Source organism: Rhinolophus hipposideros, assembly GCF_964194185.1.
Source record: "Rhinolophus hipposideros genome assembly, chromosome: X".
NCBI lineage: Eukaryota > Metazoa > Chordata > Mammalia > Chiroptera > Rhinolophidae > Rhinolophus > Rhinolophus hipposideros.
Genome location: NC_138046.1, coordinates 107,103,148 through 107,114,650, shown reverse-complemented (window position 1 = coordinate 107,114,650; position 11,503 = coordinate 107,103,148). Strand labels below are relative to the sequence as shown.

Here is an 11,503-nt window from a genome sequence, read left to right as displayed (position 1 = left end):
CTATGAAATTACATATAAATCCAATATGATCATCTTGCAATTATAAGAAATGAACAACTTTTATCTTCTTTTTGACATATAGCTAGACATATGTTTCCTATTTTTCAAAATACTTGTCATAGGAGAAACCTGTCATTAGAGTTAAATTTTAGAATTGGAAGATACATCTATATTTATTGGAATGCAAAAAAAGCCAACATAAATTAAACATGTTTGACTTTTTTTCCTAAATGAAATGGAATGATGTTGCTATCGATAAATACAGGATAACAAATTTCAGGACATTTCATTGGAAAGACTTGTTTTGATAAAAGGGTGACATATCTTTGGGATAGTTTTATGCAAATTTACCAAATAATGCTTCTCCTCTCTTAATAGATACTTCAGAAGCATTCCTGTTGTGAATCTAGCATGTATTTTTGTGTGTGTGTGTGTTGCTATTAGTCTTGTTTAGTTTTATAATATTTCATTGCTCTTTCAGTGATTGTTATACTTTTTATTGTGGTGAAAAAACCAGAATATGATATCTACCTTGTTAACAGATTTTTAAGGGTACTGTAAGCACAATGTCGCACAGCACATCTCTAGAACTTTTTCATCTTGTATGACTGAAACTTGATACCCTTTGAATAACAACTCTCTATTTGCTCCTCCTCCCAGCCCAGGCAACTACCCTTCTGCTCTTAGCTTCTATTGGTTTGATTATTTTAGATTCCTCATTTAAGTGGAATCATGCAGTGTGTGTCCCGTGATTGGCTTATTTCGTTTAGCATAATGTCCTCAAGGTTCATCCAAGTGGTAGCATATAATAGGATTGCCTTCTTTTTATGGCTGAATAATATTCCATTGTATGTATATACCATATTTTTTTTTTATATATTCATCTGATCATGAACATTTAGGTTGTTTCTACCTGGTGGGTATTATGAAAAATGCTGCAGTGAACATGAAAGGCAGATACTTCTTCAAGATCCTGATTTCAGTTATTTTGGATAAATATCCAGAAGTGCAATTGCTGTGTCATATGTTAGTTCTATTTTTAAGTTTTTTAGGAGCTTCCACATGGCTTTTCCACCACAGCTGCAATATTTTACTTTTTGACCAACAATGTGCAAGGGTTCCAATTTCTTCATGTCCTTGCCAACACTTGATTTTTTAAAAAGAATACCTATCCTGACAGCTATGGGGTGATATCTCATTTTCATTTACGTTTCCCGGATGATTGAGCACCTTTTAATATACCTGTTGGCCATTTGTATGTCTGCTCAAATCTTTTGCCCATTTTTAAATTGAGTTGTTTATGTTTTTGTTTGTTTGTTTGTTTGTTTGTTTTGCTATTAAGTAGTAGGAGTTCCTTATAACTTTTGGATATTAACCCCTTAGGAGATAACATGGTTTGCAAATATTTTTCTCTGTAGGTTGGTGTTTACTCTGGCCATCTGGCCCTTTTGTTGTTGTTTTAGTTGGAAGATTTTTTGATTATTGATTCAATGTCCTTTCTAGTTTTGTGTATGTTTATATTTTCTTAGGTTTGAGGAACAAAAAGACAAGATTCCTTTGCCTGATTAGGGCCTAAGTAGATAAAAAGTGAAGATGTCACACAATATTTTCTTTATGAAGTTATGCTTGAATTAATAAGTTTTCACATGTGAGCACCTCATTGGTTATGCGTGGTTCAATTTACTAAGCCATTGAAAGTGGTGTAGATGAAGAATGAAGTACCTGATTACACGAGTCTTGCATCTTATATGAACAGGGCAAGCATTTTTAATCTATCTCTGGTTTACCTTCAACTCTGCCACAGTGATCCTTACTGTAATACATATGTAGATAGGAAAGTATGGAAATGGCAGATAATTTTCTTATTTTGTACCAAGTATGCAAAGTTTTGAAAGAGTGTATCCTTAATTACTCCACAAAACTTAACCAGATGATTTAAAACACATTGTTCTTGTATCTCATATACATAATATGCATCTAGTGTAATTATTTACAATGCACATATAAGGCAATTTTATATGATACTTTCTTTCACAGTTATATAGAACTACTATCTACCTATTTATTCAGAAATTTTAGAGACACATAGTTTTGAAGTTGCACAGACCCCTCTACCTAGGGATTTGGCCCATGAGCCTGAGTAGTCTAGTATTTTCCATTTTATTTCTTCTTTTAGCAGAATCCATGGGACATTAACATCTGGCAGGCAGATAAACTTAACGTGTCCACATGAACAATGATGAAATAAGCAACAGATCCATAACCTATGTTTGTACTTACTAGCCTGTACATGTACTCATCGACCTTATCAAGTGAACAATGGAGAAGAACAAAGCTTTGAGTTAAATGGTGCTAAAGACATTCGTTATTTTCAACAGTGTTTAAAGAGAAAGGAAGACACAAACTGCTTGCAGTATTTACCTAAAAATATTGATATTAACTAACAGATATCGAGTACTTCTTGTGATGTAGTTATTGCTCTAAGTGCTTTATTTTATTGACCCCATTGGTTCTCACACAAGCTAAAAGAAGGATTATTATGATACAAAATTTACAGATAAGGAAATTGAAGCAGAAAGAGCTTGTGCTCTTAAAACCTAATAAATGTGACATCATAGAGCAGTCTTCAAGAGGCTCTAAATTATATTTATAATTTCATATATAATATATACATATACACTACCTGCCTATGAGTGTGTATATATGTATGCATAGCAGTGAGTTAATTATCCGAAGGCTAATGTTTCGTTTAAAGAATATTGAAAAAAATAAACTTCCCACAATAAATGTGGTCTCTAGAATCTAGTCTACAATAACTAAAGCAATATAATTCACTATAACAGATATATGTAACTTGATCATTAAATGTTATAGTGCTTAGCATTATTAAATCTTTGTGGTTCAGAAGAGTCACTTGCTCCTTCTGAGTAAACAATGAAGAGTGGAACTCTAATTTATTACAACAGGAAGCAAGCAATGTACTGACTGAGAAGTAATTGAGACCTTTGCTCATCCTCATTATTCACCTGAGAGTATTCTTTGTTTACCACGCTCTCATGGATGGCAGAATGTACTTTTCTCAAATTATTTTTTATTTTCTTTGTGATAGTAAACACCATAGTACTTTAAATTCTTATTACACTTAATAACATTCTTCCTCTCAAGATTTTTCATTAAGTGTTGTTTTATATATATGTGTATGTATATGTGTGTGTGTGTGTGTATATGTGAAAACCCAAATTGAGGAACATTCTGTAAAATACATGGTTTATCCACCTCAAAAATGTCAACATAGTTAAAGAAAACTTGAGGAACTCTGCCAAATTAAAGGAGACTGTTGGAGGAGGTCATCGAGAGGACATGACTGCCAGTTAACCCACAAGCTGGACCCAGTCAATCAGAGGTTTCTCATTTTCTCCCCTGTCCTTGGAATGTGTGTTCCACCCACTGTTCCCATAGCCAGAGCCATTTCAAGGACACAGCCTTGAGAGAGTAATGTGTTATTGAGACCATCTGGAAGGTTTATGTGATTGAACCTGTTAAGACCTGTATATATATAAACTTTTTTTGGGAGAGAATAAAATGAGAGCTTTATTAATGTCCAATTAAATGTTTACCAGTGTTTCTTACATTTTAATACAACAGCCTGATTGCATAAACTTTTAAGATTCTGGGGAGCGAATGTGGACATCTATTCATCTTGTGGTCGCTCAAGACGAACCTTGTATGAAGTTCCCTTGCTTATTAAATCTGCCACCTAACAATCTGGAGTGGCCTGCCTCTTTCTTTGGTCTCTCCTTGCTCTTCATGTATGGGGCCAGTTTCAGATTTCACCCAGGAAACCCCTGGTTTCAAGCCAATAGAGAGAGACTTGTTACTGAATTCAAATTGTAATCCTGGATTGAATCCTGGACCAGATTTGATTTTCTATAATAGACACTGAGAGTTAATTGGCATATATTGGAAAGGGGGACTGTTTAAAAAATCTTTTAGAGGACATAACCCTAGTAAACATCTATGCACCTAACATAGGAGCACCTAAATATATAAAACAGGTACTGATGGACATAAAGACAGAGATCAACAGCAACACTATCATAGTAGGGGACTTCAACACACCTCTGACAACAAGGGACAGGTCCTCCAGACAGAAAATCAATATGGAAACAACAGCCTTAAATGATACTTTGGAGCAGTTGGACTTAATTGATATTTTCAGAGCATTTCACCCCAATGCTGCAGAATACACGTTCTTCTCAAGTGCTCATGGAACATTTTCTAAAATAGATCATATGTTAGGACACAAGACAAGCCTCGATAAATTTAAGAAAATTGAAATCATACCAATTGTCTTCTCTGACCACAGTGCTATGAAATTAGAAATGAACTACAGGGGAAAAAAACCAGGAAGATACACCAATTCATGGAGGCTGAATAACATGTTGCTAAATAATGAATGGGTCAAGCAGCAGATCAAAGAAGAAATCAAAAGATATCTTGAGACAAATGAGAATGAGAACACGACGACCCAAAATCTATGGGATGCTGCGAAAGCAGTCCTAAGAGGGAAGTTCATAGCACTGCAGGCCTACCTAAAGAAACAAGAAACATCACTAATTGACAGTTTATCTTCACACTTAAGGGATCTGGAAAAAGAGCAGCAAAATAAACCCAAAGGGAGCACAAGGAAGGAGATAATAAGGATCAGAGCAGAAATAAATGAAATAGAAACCAGAAAAACAATACAAAAGATCAATGAATCCAAGAGTTGGTTCTTAGAGAAGATAAACAAAATTGACAAACCTTTAGCCAGACTCATTAAAAAAAGGAGAGAGAGGACCCAAATTAATAAAATCAGAAATGAAAGAGGAGAAGTGACAACAGACACCACAGAAATACAAAAAATTGTAAGAAATTACTATGAGCAACTATATGCCAACAAATTTGACAACCTTGAAGAAATGGACAATTTTCTAGAGGCGCACAACCTTCCAAAGCTAACTCAAGAAGAAACAGAAAGCCTGAACAGTCTGATTACCACCAGGGAAATTGAATCAGTAATCAATAATCTCCCAACAAACAAAAGCCCTGGACCAGATGGCTTTACAGGTGAATTTTTCAAAACGTTCAAAAAAGAATTATCACCTATTCTCCTCAAGCTCTTCCAAAAAATCCAGAAGGAAGGAAGACTCCCAAACACTTTTTACGAAGCCACTATCACCCTGATCCCAAAAGCAGACAAAGACACCACAAAGAAAGAAAACTACAGGCCGATATCTCTAATGAACATAGATGCAAAAATTCTCAACAAATTATTAGCAAACAGAATTCAGCAATACATTAAAAAGATCATACACCATGATCAAGTGGGATTCATCCCTGGTATGCAGGGGTGGTTCAACATCCGCAAATCAATTAATGTGATACACCACATTAACAAAATGAAAAATAAAAATCACATGATCATATCAATAGATGCAGAAAAAGCATTTGATAAAATACAGCAACCTTTTATGATAAAAACCCTTAAGAAAGTGGGAATAGAGGGATCATATCTTAACATAATAAAGGCCATATATGACAAACCCACAGCTAACATCATACTCAATGGGGAAAAGCTAAAACCATTCCCCCTAAGATCAGGAACAAGACAAGGTTGCCCACTTTCTCCACTTCTATTCAACATAGTGCTGGAAGTTCTAGCCACAGCAATCAGACAAGAGAAAGAAATAAAAGGCATCCAAATTGGTAAGGAGGAAGTAAAATTATCATTATATGCAGATGATATGATACTATATATAGAGAACCCTAAAGACTCCACCAAGAAACTATTAGAACTGATAGATGAATTTAGTAAAGTAGCAGGATATAAAGTTAATATTCGGAAATCAGTTGCATTTGTATATACCAATGATAAAATAGCAGAAGGAGAAATTAAAAAAACAATTCCATTTACAATTGCTCCAAAGACTATAAAATATCTGGGAATAAATCTAACCAAAGATGTAAAGGATCTGTACTCAGAAAATTATACAACACTGAAGAAAGAAATGAAAGAAGACATAAATAGATGGAAATACATTCCATGTTCATGGATAGGAAGAATTAATATAATTAAAATGTCCATACTGCCTAAGGCAATATACATATTCAACGCAATTCCTATCAAACTACCAACGACGTTTTTCACAGAAATAGAACATATAATCCTAAAATTTATATGGGACCATAAAAGACCCCTGATAGCCTCAGCAATCTTGAGAAATAAGAACAAAGTGGGAGGTATAACGATACCTGATTTCAAACTATACTACAAGGCTACAGTAATCAAAACAACATGGTACTGGCATAAAAATAGATACATAGATCAATGGAACAGAATAGAGAGTCCAGACATAAATCCATGCCTATATGCCCATCTAATCTACGACAATGGAAGCAAGAATGTACGATGGGGTAAAGATAGTCTGTTCAATAAGTGGTGTTGGGAAACCTGGACGGACACATGCAAGAAAATGAAGCTGGACCACCTCCTTACACCATATACAAAAACAAATTCAAAATGGCTTAAAGACTTAAATGTAAGATCTGAAACCATAAAATATCTAGAAGAAAATATAGGAAGAAACTTCATGGACATTACCCGGAGTAAGATTTTCACTGATATATCCCCTCGCGCGAGCGAAGTAAGAGAAAAAATAAACATGTGGGATTACATCAAACTAAAAAGTTTTTTCACAGCAAAGGAAACCATCAATAAAACAAAAAGGGATCCTACTGTATGGGAAAAGATATTTGCCAATGATATATCTGATAAGGGATTAATATCACAAATCTATAAAAAACTTACTCAACTCAACTCCAAAAAAACAAACAACCCAATTAAAAAATGGGCAGAGGACTTGGGGAGACATTTCTCTAAGAAGGACATACAGAAGGCAAGAAGACATATGAAGAAATGCTCAACCTCACTAACCATCAGAGAAATGCAAATAAAAACCACAATGAGATACCACCTCACTCCAGTCAAAATGGCTATTATCAATAAATCAACAAACAACAAATGCTGGCGCGGATGTGGAGAAAAGGGAACGCTAGTGCACTGTTGGTGGGACTGCAGATTAGTGCAGCCACTATGGAAAACAGTATGGAGGTATCTCAGGAATCTGAAAATGGAACTACCCTATGATCCAGTAATTCCACTCCTAGGCATCTACCCGGAGAAATCCAAAACTCCAATTCAAAAATCTGTATGCACTCCTATGTTTATTGCAGCACTTTACACAATAGCCAAGATATGGAAACAACCAAAATGCCCATCGGTAGATGACTGGATTAAGAAGCTGTGGTACATTTATACAATGGAGTATTACGCAGCCATAAAGAAGAAAGAAATCTTATCATTTGCAGCAACATGGATGGATCTAGAGAACATTATGTTAAGTGAAATAAGTCAGAAAGAGAAAGACAAGTACCATATGATCTCACTTATATATGGAATCTAAAGAAAAGACTATGTGAATGAACTAATCAGAGTCAGTTTTGGGGACGCAGAGAAAAAACCGAGAGTGGTTAGATGGGTGTGTGGGAGGGGGTTGGGGATAAGGGGAAAGGTGAAGGGATTTGGAAGCAGCTGGTAACCACAAGATGGCCTCAGGGTTTTTCTTTTGAAAATTAATTTGGGGAAGGTATTCTATAATGTTGTAAAGATTTTGTTGGGTATCCGATGGACATGCGTCCTATTTGGGAGACCACCTCAGGGATACTGTGGATACCTGATCATGGCATTGTACATCAGAAGCTAAACATTAATGAATGCCAACTATAATTTTATATATATAATGTGATGGTTCAGTGTGAGGTCGGAGGGATAGTGGATGGGGGGAGGGGGGTTCACAGTATGAGGGATATAAATGATGAACGTCTAAGTATTACCTTGTTTTGTACACCTGAAACTAATAAATAAATTAATTAATTAAATAAAAAAAAATAAAAATAAAAATAAAAAATCTTTTACATGAATGTTACTATATTGACTATGGTTCTTTAAGAGAAGGTTCTTGTTTTGCAGAAAACACACTGAAAATATTTAGAAGCATTATAACAGCAATTTACTCTCAAATGTTTTGGGAAAAAAACTTTAGCTACATACATAGATACATACATAGATACATAGTTACAGATAAGTAGAGAATAACGAAGCCAATGTTGTAAAAATTTAACATTTGGGAAAGCTTTACACTATTTTTGCTCTAAGCCTGAAATTATATGACAAACAAATGCCAAGGGCAAAGTTTTCTTTCATGCCCTCATTTTACTTGATTGCTCTTTCATGTTTGACATTGCTCAACACTCCTCTTGAAATCTTTTATTCCCTCAATTGCACGATACTGAATTCTGTGATGTTAGATATACTTCTTCAGACCATTCTGAAAACACTGCTTTTTCCTAGAGTTTCTGAGCTTGTTGGTCCATACATTCGCTAACTAACAGTATCTACTTCTGTGGTTTACGCTACCACGTTGGGAGTTAAGAAGTCCTAAATTTAAATCTCAAACCCAGGTTTTCGCTTCTGTTCTCTGCTTCTTTATCCATTTCTTACTGGATGCTTTCACCTTAATTTCCCATAGGCAACTTATTCTGAAAATGTTCAAAGCTGTATATGTTATTTTTCTCTTGAAACCCAGTTGCTGCTTCCGTGTTTTTACACTTATTAATTGCATCAGTAACCCCAATCAAAAATATGATCGCATCCTAGATCTTATTCACCAAGTTCTATACTGAAAATACCTTAATCTATTTTGTCTCCATTTGAACTGACATTCATTCATTTGTTCAACAAATATTTATTTTTTATATATTCACTACTGGGACCAGAGCAGTAAACACGTTATATGTAGCTCAGTATTTTTTTTTTTTTAAGTTTTCTTTAAATATTTCTTTGGGGAAGAAGATACCACACTTCTACTCAATTAAGAAATATTTTTAACAGTACAGAGGCATTTTATTTTTTTATGCTTATCATGCCATGAATTTATAGGGAATGACCTCTAGCAGCTCAGGCCTCCTTTCCATTGCTTCTCACACAGTGTACTTCTCTGAGTGGGGCAGGCTGGCGCTTCAGTTGAACGCAGGTACCTTTCTCGTTGGCTTCCTTCTTTTCTTGATCATTTTCCTTCACCAGTTTCAGGAAGCTGTCTTGGCTCTTAGAGTGCTTAATATGCTCAGTGTGTGCATTCATTCTTTTGGCAAGAACCTTGCCCTTAACTTGTTGTTTACAACGATGCCAATTGCATGCTGGGTAACCTTGTAGACCCTTCCAGTTTTGCCATGGGGAACATTTGTGGGGCATTCCTTTTGGAACAGTGCCCATTCCCTTGATGTCCACAATATCACCTTTCTTGTAGATTCGCATGTATGTGGCCAGAGGAACAACTCCATGTTTTCTAAAAGGCCTAGAGAACATATAGCGGGTGCCTCTCCTCTTTCTCTTTGTGTCAGTCATTTTGATGAGTTACTGTAAGATGGCGGTTCAGGCTGAAAAGCTGTAGCTCAGTTTTGATGAAGCTTGCTTTCCATTTGGAAAAGCAGACAATGAGATGTAAGTTCTCTTAAGCACTTAGAGAAATTTATATTATCAAGTAGCATACAGATTCAGTGTAGAAAATTTGGAAAATAAAGAGAAAAAAATCAATCATCCCTTCTCACACTGCCATTATACATTATGACATCTACTGTCACTAGTGTCGTCACTTTAAAATGCACTTCTGATCGTGGCATAGCAGTCTTCCGCTTAACAGTCTATAGTAACCTTCTACTGGCCGCAGGGCAGCCTCCAAACACCTTGACAAGGCTCCACAGTACTTCACACTGTGGCCTCTGCTTACCCAAAGGTTCCTTTTGCTTGTTTGTCCTACTCCCACTCCCACCCACTTTCCTCACATTTTTCTGTAGCCATCTTTTTTTTTTTTTTTTTTTTTTTTAAGATTTTATTGGGGAAGTGGAACAGCACTTCATTGGGGAAGAGTGTGTACTTCCAGGACTTTTCCCAAGTCAATTTGTTGTCCTTTCAGTCTTAGTTGTGGAGGGCGCAGCTCAACTCCAGGTCCAGTTGCCGTTGCTAGTTGCAGCGGGTGCAGCCTCCCTTGCAGGAGTCCAACCAGCAACCTTGTGGTTGAGAAGAAACGCTCCAACCAACTGAGCCATCCGGGAGCTCAGCGGCAGCTCAGCTCAAGGTGCCGTGTTCAATCTTAGTTGCAGGGGGCGCTGTCCACCATCCCTTGAGGGACTCGAGGAATTGAACTCTTGTGGTTGAGAGCCCACTGGCCCATGTGGGAATCGAACCGGCAGCCTTCGGTGTTAGGAGCACGGAGCTCCAACTGCCTGAGCCACTGATGGTAGAAAAGACTTATTGATCTTTAAGTTCCCAATACTTCCCATACTTGATGCATAGTTGGTGTCCACAAATATTTACTGAAATGACTAAATAAAGGCACAGTTATGTATTATCCTTTAAAGTATAGAGTGAACAAAATGTATTTTGAATTTTTAGAATTTAGCAATTGAAAGTTGTTATTAATAATTACATTGTCTTGATGTACATATATAATTACTGATGTTCAATGTCATCATAATTTAAACATGCTTATTGAAAATCTGCAAAAGCACTTCCTCTATAAATATAGCATCCCAAATAGAACACTGCCTTCTGCAAAAAAATGTGCTTTTATTCAGCTTTCAAATTCTTACTAGCTAGACATTCTATTCCTTTCTACAGAAAAACCAAACCCAATAAATACATAAATGAATATATTAATTGTGTTTTTAAACTCTGCTTTGACAAATACATTTCAAGCTTGGCCCTAGGCCAACACAATTTTGAATGTGAGGTAAGTTTCTGGTAGTTTTTTGGAATGGTCATTTACTTTCTGAAACTAAGAGTTAAAATACAGCAACTTAACACTTCTTAATTCTTTCTGTATACGCGTATAGTAGAATATGAAAAACAAAACAAAACACTGATGCAATCGCATCTAAGGAGGAAAGAGAAGTACAGACCATAATATCTTTCTTTGTTATATTATGAAATGAAAATAAAATGTTGAGCGTCCTCTCATGCCGTTTCTTTCCATACATAAAGACATACCTAGTTTTACTGTGCTTCACAGATACTGCATTTTTTACAAATTGAAAGTTTGTGGCAACTGTGTGTCAAGGTAAGTTTATTGACACCATCTTTCCAACAGCCTCAGATAGATAATGGTTAGCATTTTTTAGCATTAAAGTATTTTTTAATTAAGGTATGTACATGTGCCATTGACTTCACACTTCATAGACTACAGAATTGTGTAAACATAACTTTTATGTTCACTGGAAAACCAAAGAATTTGGGTGACGTGCTTTATTGTGATATTCTCTTTATTGTGGTGCTCTGGAACTGAACCTACAGTATCTGTGAGGTATGCCTGTACTTAGAAATAGAAAACAAAACAATTTTTTTGCC

At 35.7% G+C, this 11,503-nt stretch overlaps 1 pseudogene across 1 annotated transcript; it reads right to left on the bottom strand.

The window, feature by feature from the left end:
- Positions 1 to 9,021: 9,021 nt before the first annotated feature.
- On the bottom strand, positions 9,022 to 9,505 carry LOC308494424 (large ribosomal subunit protein eL21-like; annotated as a pseudogene). The gene has a single exon. The product of its transcript is annotated as a large ribosomal subunit protein eL21-like (transcript).
- Between the last annotated feature and the right edge of the window lie 1,998 nt (positions 9,506 to 11,503).